Raw genomic sequence first — 18,517 nt, 5'->3', positions numbered from 1 at the left:
TGAAATTCTGTTGAAATGCGCTAAAACAGAGCGTTTCAGACAGAGGGTGAATACAGGTATATTCAGGCTGACAGTATGAGGAAAATAAAGTGTTTTTTTTTTACTTTAAGTTACGCAACTTCTGGTGTTATTTCAAACTCAAACTGGAAACTCAAAACTTTCCTAAACTTCACTAAGTAATTTTTTTGCCTAAGCCTAACCAAGTTGATCTATTCCTAAACCTAATTGCCCGTATAACATTTCAGAGATGTATAATATATTTGGAAAATAATTCTTTATGAAAATGATGTTAACTCTATCCAGCACATCGCTGACAGGTAGAGTCATTTTGTTGCCCCATTAACAGTTATACTAATTTGAACATTGAATCTAGTTTCTAGTCACAGTTAACTTTGGGTGTGTGGGCCTCACTTCGACAGCATGTTCTTTTTAAAACAGCTGATTTGGACTTCAAACATTGTTTTTGATTAAGTTAATGAGATGCAATAAAGTAAAGCAGCTTAGTCCACAGTATGACTCTCACTATCAAATGGAAGAGAAGAGGAGGAAAAGACTTTACTATAATTGGTTCATTAGAATTGGCTGAGGCCGTTGGATCTCTTGCACACAGCAAATAATCCATCCGGGCATGCATGCCCATGCGTGTGTGCACATGAACACTAGTGTGTTTGAGTGTGCAGGCATGAACTGTGCAGACAGTAACACACACAGAAATACACGCTAATACTTCAAACAGGCTTGGATTATACAACCCTGTCTCTTGTGATGAGGAAAGACATTTTTAGCTAATGCATAACATTAACTTTTACTTCATAAAACCACACACACACACACACTAACTCATATACATCTTCATGCTTTCTCCCTACCATTATTTCTGATGCATATGACAGATTAAAATGGGTTTAAATCTTTGCGGCGTGTGGAGTGAATGTGCGTCTGATTTTCAGCAAAAAGGGAGACGATTATAAAGACACATTTAAATAGACACTGCGAGACGAGGCGAGGCGAGGCGAGGCGTCGTTTGTATCGGAGTCAAAAAGGAGAGCAAAGACACTCAGGATTCAGCTGTTCCCTCTCATACGCGCTCTAGGGGTTATTGTTGACATCCCCCTGTGAATTAATTCAATTTGGGAGACAGCGTTAGCAGCATTGATGAAACTGGGTTAGCATCGACGTTAGCATTCAGCAGAGAACAAACGTCATGATTACCGAAAGCACAAGCTGCAATCGCTAACCCCATTTAGATATACAAGGTGCAGCGCTAACCTTATTCAGCGGCGTTGCAGCCGCTAACCTTATTCAAAGTGAAACCCACGTCTCTTCAGGCCCTTTTAGCAGCCATACGGAGTTAGCTAATTGTACTCGGGGGCTTTTTAGATGAGAACTTTGTGACACGGTGGCTTTTTAGTTCAAGTGAGATGTGTTTTCTATTTCCAAGGCCTCAGATAGAGCTTCAGTACCATTTCCTGCATCTGCACCTGTTTGTTTGAGACGGAGAGAGAGAGAGAGAGAGAGAGAGAGAGAGAGACAGAGAAGACAAACTAGTCAGTGAGAACATAAAGTGCCATTTACATTTCATTTTTTCCCCATTTTTGCTTCCCTACTTTTTTTTTCTATATCCCTTATCTCTCCATTCTCTTCCCCACTCTTAGCTTCACAATTTTACATTCGTGATGATTTGGCATCATACCAGAAGGATTTACTTTTCCAATTTAACTCAAGCAGCCTCTCTGTCTCTCTCTCTTACTCTCATATTCCCCGTCCCATCGTTCTTCTCGGAGACACACACACACGCTGTCCGCCGCCATTTGTATGGTGTCACATTAGAACAGGCTGTGAAATAGTAACAAACAAGCCCACACAAAACCCCAATGTGACACCATACATTTGTCTACATGAAGAAGTGAATCAAATGGAAGGAAGCAAGAGGCAAACAAATGAGAGGAGTTTTTCTTCTGATTAATTTGAGGACATTTTCATCAGAACATTATTGTTCTCCTCTGACAAGTAGTGTCTCCACTTTTAGTTCCTTCTCCCCAACGACGGCTACTGTAAACCTGAGAGGCGTTTCTCTGTTTTCTGTAATTACTAATTGCTATGTATCACAACACTATGCAAATATGGAAGACGTCCTTCACATTTACAATCATTTGGTCCGAATCAGTCACCAAAGAATAAATTATGAGCTATAGCTACTTCAACAGAACTGCTATTAGGGCTGCTTGATTATGGCAGAAATCATAATCATGATTATTTTGGTTTACACGATGGCTCATCATACTTGCCAACCCTCCCGATTTTCCCGGGAGACTCCTGTTTTTCATTGTCCTCTCCCGGTTTCCTGATTGATGGCAAATTTTCACGCTTTTTCCTTTTCGTTATCTTAGCCTGTTTCTGGAACTGAGCAGTGTGTATAATCCCTACTGTTTCCATCCGGACGACAATAGAGCTACACCAAACTGTCGTTTTTCCGGCGGAAAAGTGCAGTCTGCGCTCGCGAAACAGCGCAGTTTGAGCTCATGTTTAAGCTGCGCTAACCGGCGAGACGTAAGACATTGGAAATAACGGGTTTCACGAATCCAGACGAGGGGTGCTGTAAAGCGCCACCTTCACCCCGGGCCTTTCCAAGCTGACCTAGAGCCGGTCGCGGTGCACCACTACAGAGGAAATACACCTGGTGAGAACCAGCCAGCTCCAGGGAGAGTTTTCTCAAGGGGATCCTTCCACACTGAGCAACCGTCACTGACCCGCTGAGCGGGGCGAAAGCGCACCGCTGTAAAGGAAAGGGGTGCGCTGGATTTATAATACAAGACAAGATTAGAGCGTCATTGCGAAACACAACGCGGCACAATAATCTTAATTGTTGGAAGCCAAAATTGTAATTGAAATTTGATCAATTGCACAATTGTAAACTATCCAAAGCCACATTGGATACTGAATTTATCAACTGCAAGTATTAATTCTCAGTGTTAATCTTCCACAGCAGTTGACCAACATGGCTGCCTTCGCAGGGCTGCTTGACAACTCCCGGTAACAGTGTTTCTAGGCAAAGAGCCCAGCTCCGTCTCTCCGCCTGGCACTGTATAGACACACCCATCTCTTAGCTGCTCTCTGTAATTGATTTACCGGCCCTGTGATTGGATTACAAGGCTGACATCCATGTCCAAGCTACGAGAGTCATGTCCATTCAATCGCTGTGCACACACACTCACACACACACACACACAAAAATGAATGCACACATAGATATACACAAATAGACGTGTCTTAACTTGTTTGTAACTCAAAATGTATGAGGAAATTAGCCGACATTTTAGAAACATCTTTCAGTCGCACCAAGTGGAACATCTCCAAACTGCCGTAGTATTAGGCCTGATTCGGTGAATTACTTTGATATGAAAATCTATATTGTGCTAAAATAAAACCCATCCTGTTTTTGGAATTTACACACATAACACTCACACAGTGTAGGCAGGCGGCGCAGCCTTGATGTGGATTTGATTACAAGCTGCTGTGTTCATTAGATGGAGCAGATGAAAATCCCTGCTCCATCTGAATAATCCTCCGTAGCGCTCACACTCTGTACATTAACTTTATCCTTTCCCTCACGAGACGCAAGAAACACACAAGCGTGGAACAACACCCACGCGCTCACCTGCGGTATTTACCCAGCGCCGTGACAAATGTTGCATTTAGATTAAAGTCATTTCGGAGCTTGGAAAGTGTGTGAGGTCTCAGTGATACAATCTCACTGGGACTGATGTTTGAAGGAGCTGCTGTACAGCATCTTGTCACGTTCCTGTTTTATATGTGAGTAGGCTTGTCGCGGTAGTCGTGGTACCGGTGTTACACGGTGTTACACGGTGTTACACGGTGTTACACGGTGTTACACCGATTACATTACTTGCCAACCGCCCCCACCGTTGTTTTGCTTTTTAAAAAAAACAAACTCATTTAGTTAATTTCCAGGTATCAGTGCTGTGTTTTCAATACATAGTCGGACGACGAACACTACAAACTGACCGTGAAAGTGTCTGCTCCGTAGTCTTAGGTCAGAGTAGCAGGAGTCAGATTTCCCACACGGGACGAGAGAGAGTTGAAGATGATGGCGGAGGATTTGGTGTCAAAGCGAAAAGCAAAAGCGCCTGATTTGGCAATATTTCAGATTTTAACCCAATGCTATAAGGGAACAATAACGTTAATGAGGTAATCGCCATGCAGATGAAGGAGTGGTCACAGCCGGTGTACACGGCACAGCAGTGCCAGGTGGAAACCCGTGACTCGCAGCGAAAACTGGACCGGAGAGACCAGACACACAGCCTTCCAATGTTAAAAATCAACGTAAGCGCTTTAGAGATATTGACCATCATCTTTTCTTGTAAAATGTCCGGTGTAATCGGTAACACCGGTGACATCCCTACATGTAATGTTAAAATTAGGGCTGTCAATGGATTAAAATATTTAATCACAATTAATCGCATGTTTGTCCATAGTTAATCGCGATTAATCACAAATGAATTGTATATTTTTTATCTGTTCAAAATGTACCTTAAAGGGAGATTTGTCAAGTATTTAATACTCTTATCAACATGGGAGTGGACAAATGTGCTGCTTTATGAGAATGCATGTATATATTTATTATTGAAAATCAATTAACAACACAAAACAATGACAGATATTGTCCAGAAACCCTCACAGGTACTGCATTTAGCACAATAAATATGCTCAAATCATAACATGGCAAACTGCAGCCCAACAGGCAACAACAGCTGTCAGTGTGTCAGTGTGCTGACTTGACTATGACTTGCCCCAAACTGCATGTGATTATCATAAAGTGGGCATGTCTGTAAAGGGGAGACTCGTGGGTACCCATAGAACCCATTTACATTCACATATCTGGAGGTCAGAGGTCAAGGGACCCCTTTCAAAATGGCCATGCCAGTTTTTCCTCACCAAAATTTAGCATAAGTTTGGAGCATTATTTAACCTCCTTTGTGACACGCTAATATAACATGGTTGATACCTACGGATTCCCTAGTTTTTTTCTAGTTTGCCAGTATCTTCACTCTAGCTTTAAAACTGAGCCCGCTACAACCCTCTGAGAACCCGACAGATTTTTAAGAGATTAATTAAAAATCACAAGTTGCGTTAATGCGTTAAAGAAATTGGTAGCATTAAAAGGAATTTGTTATTATCGCGTTAACTTTGAAAGCCCTAGTTGCAATTATTACCCATTTATTTCCATTATAGAAACAGTTTCTTACAGCATTAAATAAAAATTCAAATTGCTGGAATCAAACAAATTTTGAGAGCTAAAATTATTGCCAGAGGTAAGAAAAGCTTTAATTATAACAGCCTCTCTCTTTCAGCCTCGACAATCATTATCTCACTGATGACATGATGATGAGAGGCAGCTATGTGTAAACAAGCGACTGGCCTCCGTCACCTCGGCTCAACGTTCTCCTTACACATAAACACAAACAATTTAGCATGTTGGAAGAGACACGAGACACATGCGCCAGTTGGAGAAATGAAACAAGTGCTATTTGGAGACAGACAGTATATAACAGACACATCTTTCACTGCCTCTCCTCCGTCACTCTCCCTCTGTTTTCTCCTTTGATACGCTGTTCTTGGCAATCTTCCTCCCTCCGTCCTCCCTCCCACTGCTTGACAGGAGCAGAGTGGCAGCCATTTGTGTTGCTGGTATTATGGGTAGAAGGTTGCATACTTGTGGCATGTTCGCTTTTGTGAATGTGTGTATGAATGTGCAAGCACGTACGTACGTATGTGAGCACTTCATTCATCCACTAAATCAGCCCCCAGAGCCACATACCCAGTAAGGAGGCAGATCTAACATGGCGTACAGAGAGAAAGACGTAAATGCACAGGGAGCACCTGTGTGATCCAGCTAGAACCCTCGCAGAGCATATTCACGCCTGGAATCAGTTCCATGAATCATCATCGAGACTCACTAAAGGTTTCCCAGTCAATCTTTAGAGCCGCGGGGAGCAGTCGGCCAACCCACACACAGATAGGCACACAATGAGACACAATGAGGAAGGAGCTGAGTCACCGCACACCCACCGTCTGTCTGCTTTTCCACTGATTAATAGCTCTGATCACAATACCAGCGGATGCGTGTTCAAGTCTCACTTTAGGCAATGTTGAGTACTCAGTGTTTCCCCTACCATTGCCTTGGGGGGGTGTGCCTGTAGGAAAGAAAGTCAATATTTTATTTACCTCATTTTTGTGCACTTCAATTTCAGCTCATTGTGAGAGTCTTTACTGCATTTTGCTGTCATTTACTTGGTGTTTCACTAAGGGCGGGGGCTTTGCACCGTGTGTGTGCGGACAGTAGAGAGCAGAGAGACGGTATTCAAACACTCAAACTGTGGTGTTTTGGAGATGTAGTGACCTAAACCAAGTAAGAGATGCTCAAAGCACCGCTGTGTACAGCCTCACAGCATGGCTGCAGACTCTTATTGGTCTTATTTTGATTCTGCACCTACCCCTTCTGCAGGATTTCCACCTTCCCCCTCCTGCAATAATGATGCTAAACACAGAGTTAATATATTCTGCATGACATCTATGTTGGGTCCAGTCTGGCCCACTGGATTCCAATCTCACTGCAGCCTTTTAAAGTGGTGCATTGTGACCTTAGCCACCTCAAAAACCCATTAAAAATCTGCAAAGTGTCAAAATATTCTTGATCTAATGTTGTTGTCTTTTTTGTCTGTTGTATTGGAAAGTTATCCATCCAACAATGTCACTATAATTTATATCCCAGTGCATAATATGTGGCACTTGGGAGGTTTATACTCTTGTAAGAACATAAAATAAACATAAAACCACTACCCTCGCCATCCAGATACTGAAGCGTGACGTCTGCGTCCGCGTACAGGGAGGAAGGTAGTCATTTGTAACACTGAGGATAGCGGGTCTCATGGGCTTTCACACCATGAATAATTCAGATTCACACACTACGGGGTTAACTCGGTCACTTCAACTGTATATACACAAAAACATGCACAGCGCACGCATGCACAACAACAAAATAGCCACCAAGGACACAAGCATCAGGCACATACTGTATACATTACATGTATAAAAGCATGGAAACACACATGCACACTCCCTACCGTACCTTCACAAATGAGCACAGAAGACGGCATCAAACTCCAACATTTTCAGTATTTCCTGTGAATCTCCTGCACCTGCTTTATTTGCTTTGAGTCAATATTTTCTTGGAAGGAGGGCTGCGTTGACCTTTCACCTCGACCTTGCCGAGATCAGCTGCTTTCACCACAGAAAGCCAGTGACTCAGGACTTTTCTGCTTGTTGCTTGGTAACAGAGCACAGCGGCCTAAAAAACACCATCTAAATCCAGACATCCCTTTCTCATTCTCGCTCTCTGTCTGCCTTGTTCACTCTGCTCCGACTGGCTCGGCTTTTTATCACTTCATCTACACATAGATGAAGTGATAGGCACAGAGAGAGAGAGAGAGAGAGAGGTACTGTAGAGGGAGACAGGAAGTAAAAAGCAGGATCTACTGTAATTACTATGAGCCATTAAACAACAAGTTTGTTGTAAATGTAGGGAGCCGTTTAGCTTTCTCGGTCATTCCTCTTTTGAAATCCTGACATCTTCCCCTGTGTTGCCATCACTCGCCTTCATTTGGTTTCATCACATTAGCTGATAATCCCTGCTGAGATACATGGGAAGAAAGAAACAGAAAGAAAAGAAAGTAGCACGTCCCGCTGGGAGTAGGTGAGGAAGTAAAAAAAAAGCAGGAAAGAAAGATGTATTATGCGGTGAATAATGCTACAGCGAACAGGTAACCCCCTTCACCTTCCTTTCTGCAATCTTTTTTCTCTCTGTGCTACTTCATTCTGCTGTGACTGGAAGAGACAGCGATTCAGTGTGTAAAACAACACTACTATTCATCTTTCTTCTTCTCTGTCCCTCTGCAGGACATACATATTCATTTAAGATCCCAGTGTGCGTGTTTGTATGCATGCGTGCGCCCATATGCATGTGTATGTACATGTGCGCCCACTGCGGCAAGTAGCGGAGAACCAAGACGCATAATCTACATTAATCAACTCAGTTAAAGATCATAATGAGTTGATATCAACATGCAAATTGGGCTTGTGACAACAAACACCAAACAGGCGAATAAAGGAGGCTGGGGATTTGGTCCTACCCAAATCACACACACACATAACACACAGAGAGAGTTTGGCAATTGGTAAGGATGTAGTAGACTCCAATATTCAATACAATACCTGATATTCTTCAAAAGAATTCAAAGAAATAAGACGCATAAAAATAGGTAGCTTTGTGCATGCACTGTATGTGAGAAAGTGTGTGCTCATGTGTACACCTGTGTATAAACAGCGTGTCCCCGTGTGCAGCGACTAGCTGCTGTGACTCTCACTGCACTGTGGGACGGTGTGTGATAATAGGTGCAACATCGCACTCGGCTTCAGTCCAAGCTTCCTGCGCTCTATCTGATATCTCCTGTCTGTAGGGAACCACATTAATCCCGGCAGCTCCTATTCTACAGCACCGGCTCTCCACCGTTTCCCTATATCCAACTTCTTTCCATCTGACTGCAGTGGATAAAGTGGATGCTGTTACAGCGAGGAACAAACTCTAGCTGACAGTCCACCCCCTGACTGGCACCTTTTCAGAAACGGCAAAGAGGGCAGTCGATGTGTTGGGACAAAAAAAAGACAGATTTTATATTAATCACAGATGTATAAAAATAAATACAGGAGCATGTGAGGCAGATGGACAAAGTGTAAATCCACAAGGAGATCTAGTCAATAAATAGGAGATGCGGTGGAACATAAGGAGATTACTGTATGTAGAGGATGATGGAAGGCAGAAAGCCCAGTGAGCATCTGTAAATACATCTGATTAGACAATCACGAGTAGAGATTAGAACTGGAGGAGGTAAAACACAAGCAGGATTTTCTGCCAAAAATCAAGAATTCCTCTCTTGGAAAGGCAAGTTCCAAGTAATCCTGCACATACTGTAAGTAAGAACATAAGGATGTTCACGTACACACAAGCATATAACTTGCGTGCGAGGGGCTGAACTCAGCTGGCTGAAACTGCTCTTGGGAATCTGTATGTTGTTGTTCAGAAAACAGGGTTTGCATAAACATGCAAATTACAGCTCATACATACACATGCGGGTGCACGCAGCTAACAAAATGTACAAGCAAAAAAGGCCCAAGGGCTACGATTGGCTAGATGAGATATGGACCGGAGACGAACAGCCTCAAGCAGAGCGACTTTAGTATCCTGATGGCACCAAGAAAAAGGTTCATTTTCATTAGGAACACCTATACAGAAGGAGGGAGACAGTCCCTCAGATTGACAGGTTCCATTGTGGGTGGGCTGTGGTGAATTTGCATGTGCTGTCACGGTGATTTCACACAACTTAACCTGTATTCCTCCCTCTGTGATGGCGCAGAGCTGGGAGAGAGGGGGGCCTGATGAGATGGAACACTTGTAAACGTCTCCTGTTTGAGGAGCAACAATCTCCAGGGACTCCTCTCTCTGTACTGGATGTATGTATGTGTGTGTGTGTGTGTGTGTGTGTGTGTGTCGTGCACTAAGCAGTTGAAAGCTTGCAGGAGTACTTTCATCTATTCTGTTCAGTTTGGAAAGGTGGCAATTATAATTTTAGTGGAGGTGACAACATTTTGCAATTATTCAGAGTGTGTGATCTGAAGTAAATGGCATTTTTAAAAGCAGCAGTCAGCTCCGGGCCAGCGATGAGCTCGTCGTGTCAGGTGGGCATGTGCTCCAGTGATTATTAGGAAGAATGGAAGAAGGGAAGAGGTTACAGTAACTACGTTTACATGCACAAAATATTCCGGCTTTTGCCCTTATTCTGAAAATGACAATATTCCCACTAAGCTGTTTGCATGGCTAATGAAAATGAATATTCTACTAATATTCCCGTTTACATGCATGCATACGCCGATTAATGTAACCGGTGGCAGACTTATTCGACCGTGAAAAATCAGCCTCCCTCTTTCATTCCTTCAACCACCTTCTTGAAAAGGTCGGCAGTGTGATATTTGTGCTAGGGATGTTAATAATGAATCATTTAACTGTTAACCAACATTAAAGATAGGGTCGACGATGTTGGAAAGCTTGTATAATTTGAAAGTAGCATCGCCTCAGGAGCTCCGTCTAAACCCCCCCCCTCTCCCCTCGGGGCTCCTTCCAAGGCAACGCCCCTCCCCCCCCACACACACATGCACCACCGCCTGAGCCAGATGTGTTGCTATCTTCGGGGCTAACCGCCTTCACTTTAATCAGCAGGTGCCTGGTAAGCAAGAGACGGGAACTTGGCTCGGGTCTTGAGGAGTTGTAGCATTTATTCACCGACAAATAAACTGTACACACACTGCTACTGCTACGTTCACAGCTATAATGTTACTGATAACTTCACACACACACACACACGCTCTGTCTCTTGACCGGACACTCGCTAATGTTACGACGGGCTTGCAATACACTGGCGACAAACACCCTGACAGAGTAGCCAGGCAGACACACAGCTGACAACCTTATAGCTAAACTAATTGATGTGCTGGAGACGTACTGGGAGAGTGGCTGCATGTGTCCACGACAATACACGCAGCATTGTTGCTGCTACAGTAACTCTACCGGTCGGGTGAACCGGGGACTCAGTTGTCTGTTTTGCTCATACACTGCAGCTGGCGATAAATGATGGATTAAACCTGTTTGTGCATTGGCTTATTGTTGCAGCTGGGCGGCTTGTTGGACACTAAAAATAGCACCGCTGCATTAAAACGCACTGATCTTGTCGGATAATGAGTGTTGGCTATCGCTCAGTAAAAAAAGTTTTAAAAAAAAGCATCCCTAATTTGCGCATAACCAAAAACCTGTTGATATCCAAGTCTTCCATAATGTTTAAAAGTAGGTGTGTTTCTCCTTCTGACCAGAAATGTGGGCTTTGTTGGTTTGTGTACAACGCACTAAACTGGCCGTAAACAAGGCAAAAGGCAGTGCGTCTCAAACTGCCGTAAAAACCCAGATTGAGACGCATATTCTGAATGTGCTGTATACACGTCCAAAGAATGCTCCTAAAACCTGAATAATATCCGCATATCTCACATGTCTTAAACAGAAAATGTTCCATTTGGAACAAGACCTAGATCATAATATCCAAACGTAATATGCTGTTTACATGACCCGTATCAAATTCTGAATAATAGTGGAATATCAGTATTCATGTAAATGTAGTCAGTGTCACAAGAGGAGAGAGTCAGGAGGATGGAGACAGAAGAATTGTTCAGTGTTAGAGAGATAAAACACAAGAGGGGATCAAAACAAGAGTCTCTTCAGATAGATTAAAAGGTTAGAGCGAAAGATCTCGGATTGCTTTCCTGTTTCTAAGCACTGAGTCGTTTGTGTATACAAGTTAAGAATTTACTTCTTATTAAAATGTTTGACCTTTGACCTTCTCGCTGCATGAGAGAGACTTTGCCAGATAGCATAAGCTAGTTTCATCTTTCATGCGACTCTGGTGTGACTCATCCTGCAGTTTGCTTTCATAATTCAACAGCTGTATCAGAAGCTGCTCCCTCTGCAATTTTCAAACAAAAAATATCACAAGTTGCAACATGACTGGGTTGAAGTGAGCGCAAGAAGGAGACGCAATCATCCATAAAACAAGACTAAGATAGTGGCCCCCCAGGGGTCATTCTGCCCTCACACTCACACTGGATGCAATCAATTTTAGAGGTCCAGACTCTCAGTAGCGGCGCTAGAACTCCAGACCCGTCTCAACTCTTGTTTTCAGTGTTTCTGACAGCAACAACAAGCAGACAGACAACCCCAAAAAACTTTTCAGAAGCACTTGCTGTGACCCCACCATCAGACTCCCTAAGTTTCTGTCTCTAACCATCATTAGCTGACTCAAACACAAACACTCAGTATACAGTAAACGCGCTCCCCTCCTCAGCCCTTCCCTTCACCCTTCCTATAACAACATGCATAAACAAATTCAAAGTGAACTCAATTCCCTCCCTGAGCACTGTCCACCATATGGCCCTGGGAAAAAAAAAAGTTTTAACATTCAATTTCCATTCCAGCACATTCATTAGTATTCATGAATATGCAAATCCAACTGTCCCAGTTGCCATAACGATGCGGGCTCCCACTGGGAGGTGTCAGCGTTGTCAGGGGAGGAAAAAAAGCCGACGCCCTTCCGGTTGCAGGGGCAGTGCGTTTATGTGTGTGTGAGCATGAACCTCAAACAGATGCTCCTGTATATTTATGACCCGTTTGACTGCTGTCTCAGAGCGCTGGGAATAAAACCAGTCCCATAGCATCATCCATACACAATCATACACACACATGTCCACTGTCTTCCGCTCTGAAGGACTTGTGAACAACCTTAACAGATCTAAAGCTATAAAAGTAAGACGCAATGTAAATAAAAATCTCTCATGTGAACGTGAAGAGTAATGAATGAAACGAAGGGGTGCGACAGTATCAAAGGCAAGCTGATCTACAATATACAGTAGCTTACCCTGGAGAGAGACACGGGGACAGACACACACATACAGAGTCAATACATATGCAAAGTTTCTGTGTAGGAAGTAGCTGTGTCAGCAGCTCTAGTGGCTCACTGCAAAATGAAGGGTAATCTCTAGGTAGAGAGTGCTTAGGGCGCGGAAACACACACACACACACCCTCACCCACTCCCAGGGAGTGTAGGGGGGAGAACGAGAGCAGCTGCTAAATGCTTCAGCACAGTAAAAAAGGGGACTCACAGTGGACACAAACTTGACAAGCTTTCTTGCAGAGCCAACACACCATGGAGTCTATTCATGACTACACTGGATGCCGAAATGGAGAGGCACTTATACACAATACAGACGGGGAATGAGACGGAGGAGAGGGAGAATGAGGATGGATTGGGTGTGACAAACCTTGGATCTTCATAGTGACAGTATGCTCCAAAGAAAACTGACTTTAGGCGCGCAGGAAAAATGTGTAACGAAGAGGAAGCAAACGATTTCTATCCCCACACAGTGAGCATGCATGCAGGCTAGTGGAAGTTTTAGAAACTTTTGCACAGCTTCATACTGTACACAGCCTTCAATACACCTGCGATTGCTTGACAAGGTCATGTGATTGGTGATGTGGGTTCTTGCGTGTGTTTTCATGTTTCCATGTTTTTCCTCCTCCACCTGGGCACCATTAAATGAACTGGACAGATACACAGTTTACTGGCAACTCAACAGCCTTCGAAAAGTTTGTTTGGAGTATACTGCCTACCTTAGCGAGCAGAAAATAAATGCACTGTATGATGGTTATATTACAGTGTTTCTTTCCAATGTACAGTAGTATAGAGCAATGGTTCCCAAACTTTTTCATGTCAAGGAACCCTAAACTGACACAAATTAGACCACAGACCCCCATTTGATTTTGTCCCAGGGTCCCCCGTATGATAGGATTTTTTTGCTTTTAGATGTTTTATTACAGAAAGTGTATGAAAAATGTGACCTAAATAGTCATACATTCTGTCATTGTGTTACTTATGGATGGATTTATAGGGAAAATAAATGATTCCCCTTTTTACTGGGGACCCCCTGGATCTCCCATAAGGACCCCTGGAGGTCCCCAGACCCCACTTTGAAAACCACTATAGAGAATGTATTCCATCCAACTCCAACTCCAATTTATGATAGCTTCCTTTCAAAAGTTAGGAGAGCAGACTGACTGCAAAGTGTGAGTCTACGGAAAACTAGGCAGGGGAATCAAGAATCTGTTCTTGTTGAGAAGGTTCCTCGCTGTCTGATTTGTTGGGATCGCATGCCTCCTTGACTAGCGTTTTCTCTTATCGATGCTTTCCGACAGTTGCACAATGACGTAACGCCATACACACTCTGTATCATGTGTCAGGTTTTTTTGGGATAGAGCCATAGTTGTGAGAATAAAACGCTCAAAAGCAACAGTAAAGTACATTCATACCTTCAAGTTATACAAAATGCTGCAGCCAGACTGGTAACTAGATCAAACATAAGAGATCACATAACCCCCGTTTTAGCCAAGTGCTACATGGTCTAACTCCAGCATACATCTGGGAACTTTTATGTATCTTCCTGCACGTAATCTCAGATCGTACAACAAAACTCTACTAACAGTCCCCCTGATATGGACTCAAAACTAAAGGAGACTGTGCTTTTGCTGTCAGGGACACAAAACTCTGGAACAGTTTTCCTGTTGAAATTCGTCTGGCAACCTCACTGATTTCTTTTCAATCACTACTAAAAACTCATTTTTGTAAACTTGCTTTTGTGTAACTTTGTTTTTGATGTGTTTCTTGTTATTCTGTATTATTTGTGAAGCACTTTGTAACCCTGTTTTGAAAGGTGCTATATAAATAAGGAGAAGACGAAAGCGTGGCTGCATTTCACAAGAGTAGACGACAACAGTACGAGTTGTAATAAATGATTTGCAAAATGTCAATTTCATCCAAGGGGGGGAAATACTAGCAATATGTTGAAGCATTCATCAACACAGCATGTCCATGTGATGCAGGAATGTTGTGTGATTCCTGAACCACTAGCAGCTACTGCTAGTGGTTCAGGAATCGATAAAGAATCAGATCAATAAGAGCAATCAATAATGGAATCGGTATAAATGAAATTGTATCAATTCCCATTCCTATGGAAAACACTGTAATAGACAGCAAAATCTACCTCAAAAACACAAATGACTATAAACAAAAAATATGGGTATTCTATTTTGTAAGAAAAGCTCTTTTAATACACAATATGAATCTCTCATACCAGCAATTATTTTCACTTTTTATATTTTTCACTTCCTTTCCAACTTCTATTTTTGTAACAGAGAGACAAACCAGAAATCAAACAGAAATACTGATGGTTGTAGTTTTGCAGTTAATAATATTCTTTTGTCCATTTCACCATGACAAAGGTCTTAATCTGATAACTCCAGCAGCTCCCAGAGAAAGAGAGATTCAGAGTGTTTTTTGAAGAGACAGGCGATGTGACACTGGGGAGATGACATGGCTGTGGTTAGGTGCAGCATAACCAGGTTACTGCTACAGCAGTGGAGATATGGAGACGGATGACAATGGCTTTCTGTAACTGTATTTGCTGCTCTATATTCAGGTCTTCGTGGATGACTCCCTGCACTGCAGAGTGACTGTAGAGGAACATCAATCCAACTGTACACAGCAGACCACAATGCAAACTGGTATCACACTGTAAAATGTGATGATATCTGTTAAATATACATGTTTAAATTCAGTTTAAACCAAACAATTTCCAAGACGGAGGATGATATATTCCTACTGTGCGAGCAGCTCAGTTTGTCACCGTCAAAGAAATAGAGTAGGAGTAGAACGGAGATCCCCATTCATATCAACGTAGCAGGATGGTCAGAGCGTAAGTAAGTGCTTTCACACTAAGAAGTATGGCAAAAAGCAGTGCACTCTTAAGTATCTGGATGTTGTACTCAAAACGGTCAAAAAGTTGAGTGTGTAACGCTGGACACTTCTCACCCTCAACGGTCGCCATCCTTGCTACGTAGCGGAAGGGGAGGGGCCACCAACCTATTTCAAACTCGTGAAAATGGCAGGCGAGGAAGCTGCAGCGATTAGGATTGAAGCGGCGAACACCGAACTATAAGTTATACATGTGTTTTTTTTCATTAAGTACCATTATACTGTAGGCAGATAGAAGCCATTATTGGGTTATCGGTGTCCCATGGGCGCTCACACCTGCTGATCTACCGAGCTTCCAGTGAGTGCACAACAGCCGTGTGCGATCTGAGACAACACTGGCCTGTCGAAATTCACACAGAGCACTTTCTGCACCAGTTGTTGATGGGACAGAGGATTGGGAGACAGCGGAGACAGAGGGTCAACCGGCCAAGGACCACATACATCCATTTCCTCAGCAGAAAACCGCTCGCTTCTCCAATTTGCTGAATAGGCCTTTTAAATAGCAATGTGCCAATGAGCAGGCACACCTGACTTTTAAAGAGAATTGGAGACGAAACTCTGGTTTAATTCCTGTTACGCCCAAAACACACTTATGATTAATTAAGAGATTAAATACAAACCCTTTGCCCCTTGCGCCTTACTTTGCGCCCAGATTATGCGCCATTTAACTAGCAAAAGTAGAGTTGGACAGGCCCTAATTGCACTTGCACCATGCACTTTAGACCATGCGCTATAGATCATTAAAATAGGGCCCAATGTCTTTAGTGATATAATTTTAAAGCATTTTGCAAGCACTAATAAGCGCCTCTGAAATTTAAATTCAATTAATGTCTATAAAGTGGGTCTAATTAATTACAACCATGTATTTTAACTATCTAATAAATGAACACTTTTCTTGTTAGTTCTCCCACATCGCCACTGTTCTGTTCAGTATATGCTACCAATGCAACCTGCAATGAAAGCCACAATCCACAGCTACAGGGCAAAAATACAGACTTCATAAAAACCCATTTAAACCTAGACATAACCAAATAAAGGAATAAATTACAGACTCTCCTGCTGTTTTAAATCTATTCTGGCACAGAGGCAGAGCAAAATGTCATTTGCCAATGTCGGCTTTGTTGTATTAAATGTTATGCATAATGCTTGTGCAGCCTGGTTATGCTGGGAGTGCATTGATCGAGTTATAGGAAGAAAAAGAAGGAGGCTTTCCGCTGAGGAGGTTTGATTGAAAATGCTGTATGCATATATAACGTGCACTCCACTGACGGACTCACCTGAAATTGTCATACATCATTAGTGACTGCACTAGAATCAATACCCAATTAACATGCTCTAAATATGGCCCATGGAGCAGATACATGACACACACACACACACACACTCGCATCCACATGTGATGTGATGTGACAGCCTATTCCTTTGAACTAGGAGTGATTTGCAGGCTGTAAGTCAGTAGGTGTTGGACCGTGCGTGGAGGTCCGGCGTTCCTCAGTGGAGAAACCAAGTAGAATAACACATCTCCTCTTTGTGAAAGCTTGACGGGTGTTACCGGCTAATTATTCCCCCAGCTCCTTCCTGCAGTGTCACGGCTATAGCTTTCCCCCTCTCAAACAGCTGCTCTGCTAATTACCTCTGGTGGCACGTACTGTGGTCTCTCTCTCTCTCTCGCCATCGCTCTGTCTGTCTCTATTACCGATTCTCTTTCTCCCTCTCCATATTGTCACAGTTAAGACAGAGACGCCAAGCTGAGACTGAGGACCATCTAATAATTCTATCCCACAGAGAAGTGGTGTTCCTCTGCCAGTATGTGACAGTAAAAGCAGAGCCCGCCAGCAGCGGGACTCAACAGTGTGACGTGGGGAAAGCTCATAAAACAAACACCCTCTGTAGAAACACATTTTAATGATTAATTAAACCCGGCTGGATAAGATGTGGAATGGACTTACTTCTGTGTGTTTGTCACTATCTGTGTCAACGCTTTTGTGCGCCCCGTGTTTGTGCGAGCTGACTGCGGTGACAAGCTAAGGCGACAGGATTAGCGCGCCCCTGCCTGTCAGTCAAATAGACACGCGTAAGCTTCGGCGCGCAAACACACACTTGCACGCAGACACACAAACAAGGCGTAGTAGCTGCATGCGAGGGAGCGAGTAGAGATGCATGCAGGTTAATTGACTTCTCCTTTAGCTGTGAGGTATTCTGATGGAGTCAGCACATTCAGAGGAGAAAGCAGTGGGTGAGGAGATGCTACGAGGATGCCTCCCCCTCTCCCCCTCTCTCTATCTGACTCTCTCTTTCTCCGAGATGGGTTGAGTCAGAGGGATTATTAGACAGGACACGGCCGTGGTGTAAATATGATAATGAAGTGTACAGGAGAGAGGATTACACTATCCTAACTCTCCCATTGGTCTAATCCAGGTTCACACATTTGCATAACACACCTGAAAGTGCTGCATGCGTCCCATACGGCAGCACGACACTGATATGGATACAACAAGCAGCAGGTGCAGCCTGTTTACACTAATGTAAGAAAAGAGAATTACCTTTGTAAGAGTAATAACGCTGAGTCAGAATGTGTAGTTTGCGCTGTGATACACTATCACTTGGGGAGTTTCAACAGTTCCAAATGAAACAGCACAGGGTCTGCGCGGTAAGCATAAATATCATTTGAATTGCATGCCGACTAGATTATACTTTCAATAATAAGAGAGCAGGCTATGCAGTTGTTGATACAGTACATAGCTGTACGGCGTCTGTGCCACACTCTGATTCCAATAGAGGCTATTATAGTCTGCCATGTTGGTGTTTATGCTGTAGAGGAGGGAAAGGAATGGTTCATGGCGGCTTTGAGAAAAAGAGCACAAACAACCCGAGAGATGCAGCGAGCATTCTGCGACTAGGAGATTTGCACAGTAAGCTGGTAATTGAGCTCTATATTTTGTCGGGTTTTTAAACTGTAAGACCCGGCAGGCGGCCC

General features: G+C 43.2%; 1 protein-coding gene across 6 annotated transcripts in view; it reads right to left on the bottom strand.

Annotated features, from left to right (window-relative positions):
- dab1a (DAB adaptor protein 1a) overlaps positions 1 to 18,517 on the bottom strand; it is a 314,427-nt gene that overhangs the window by 189,914 nt on the left and 105,996 nt on the right. The window contains exon 5 of one of the 6 annotated variants that reach the window (XM_037770006.1): positions 6,091 to 6,215. The exons of the other annotated variants lie outside the window; for them this stretch is intronic. The gene's annotated coding sequence lies outside the window, so the exon portion shown is untranslated. The remainder of the gene's footprint in view (positions 1 to 6,090; positions 6,216 to 18,517) is intronic. 6 annotated transcript variants of the gene reach the window in all.

Source organism: Sebastes umbrosus, chromosome 5 (genome assembly GCF_015220745.1).
Source record: "Sebastes umbrosus isolate fSebUmb1 chromosome 5, fSebUmb1.pri, whole genome shotgun sequence".
In the NCBI taxonomy this organism is placed as follows: Eukaryota; Metazoa; Chordata; class Actinopteri; order Perciformes; family Sebastidae; genus Sebastes; species Sebastes umbrosus.
The sequence above is the reverse complement of the archived record's forward strand: the minus strand, read 5'-3'. Positions and strand labels throughout refer to the sequence as shown.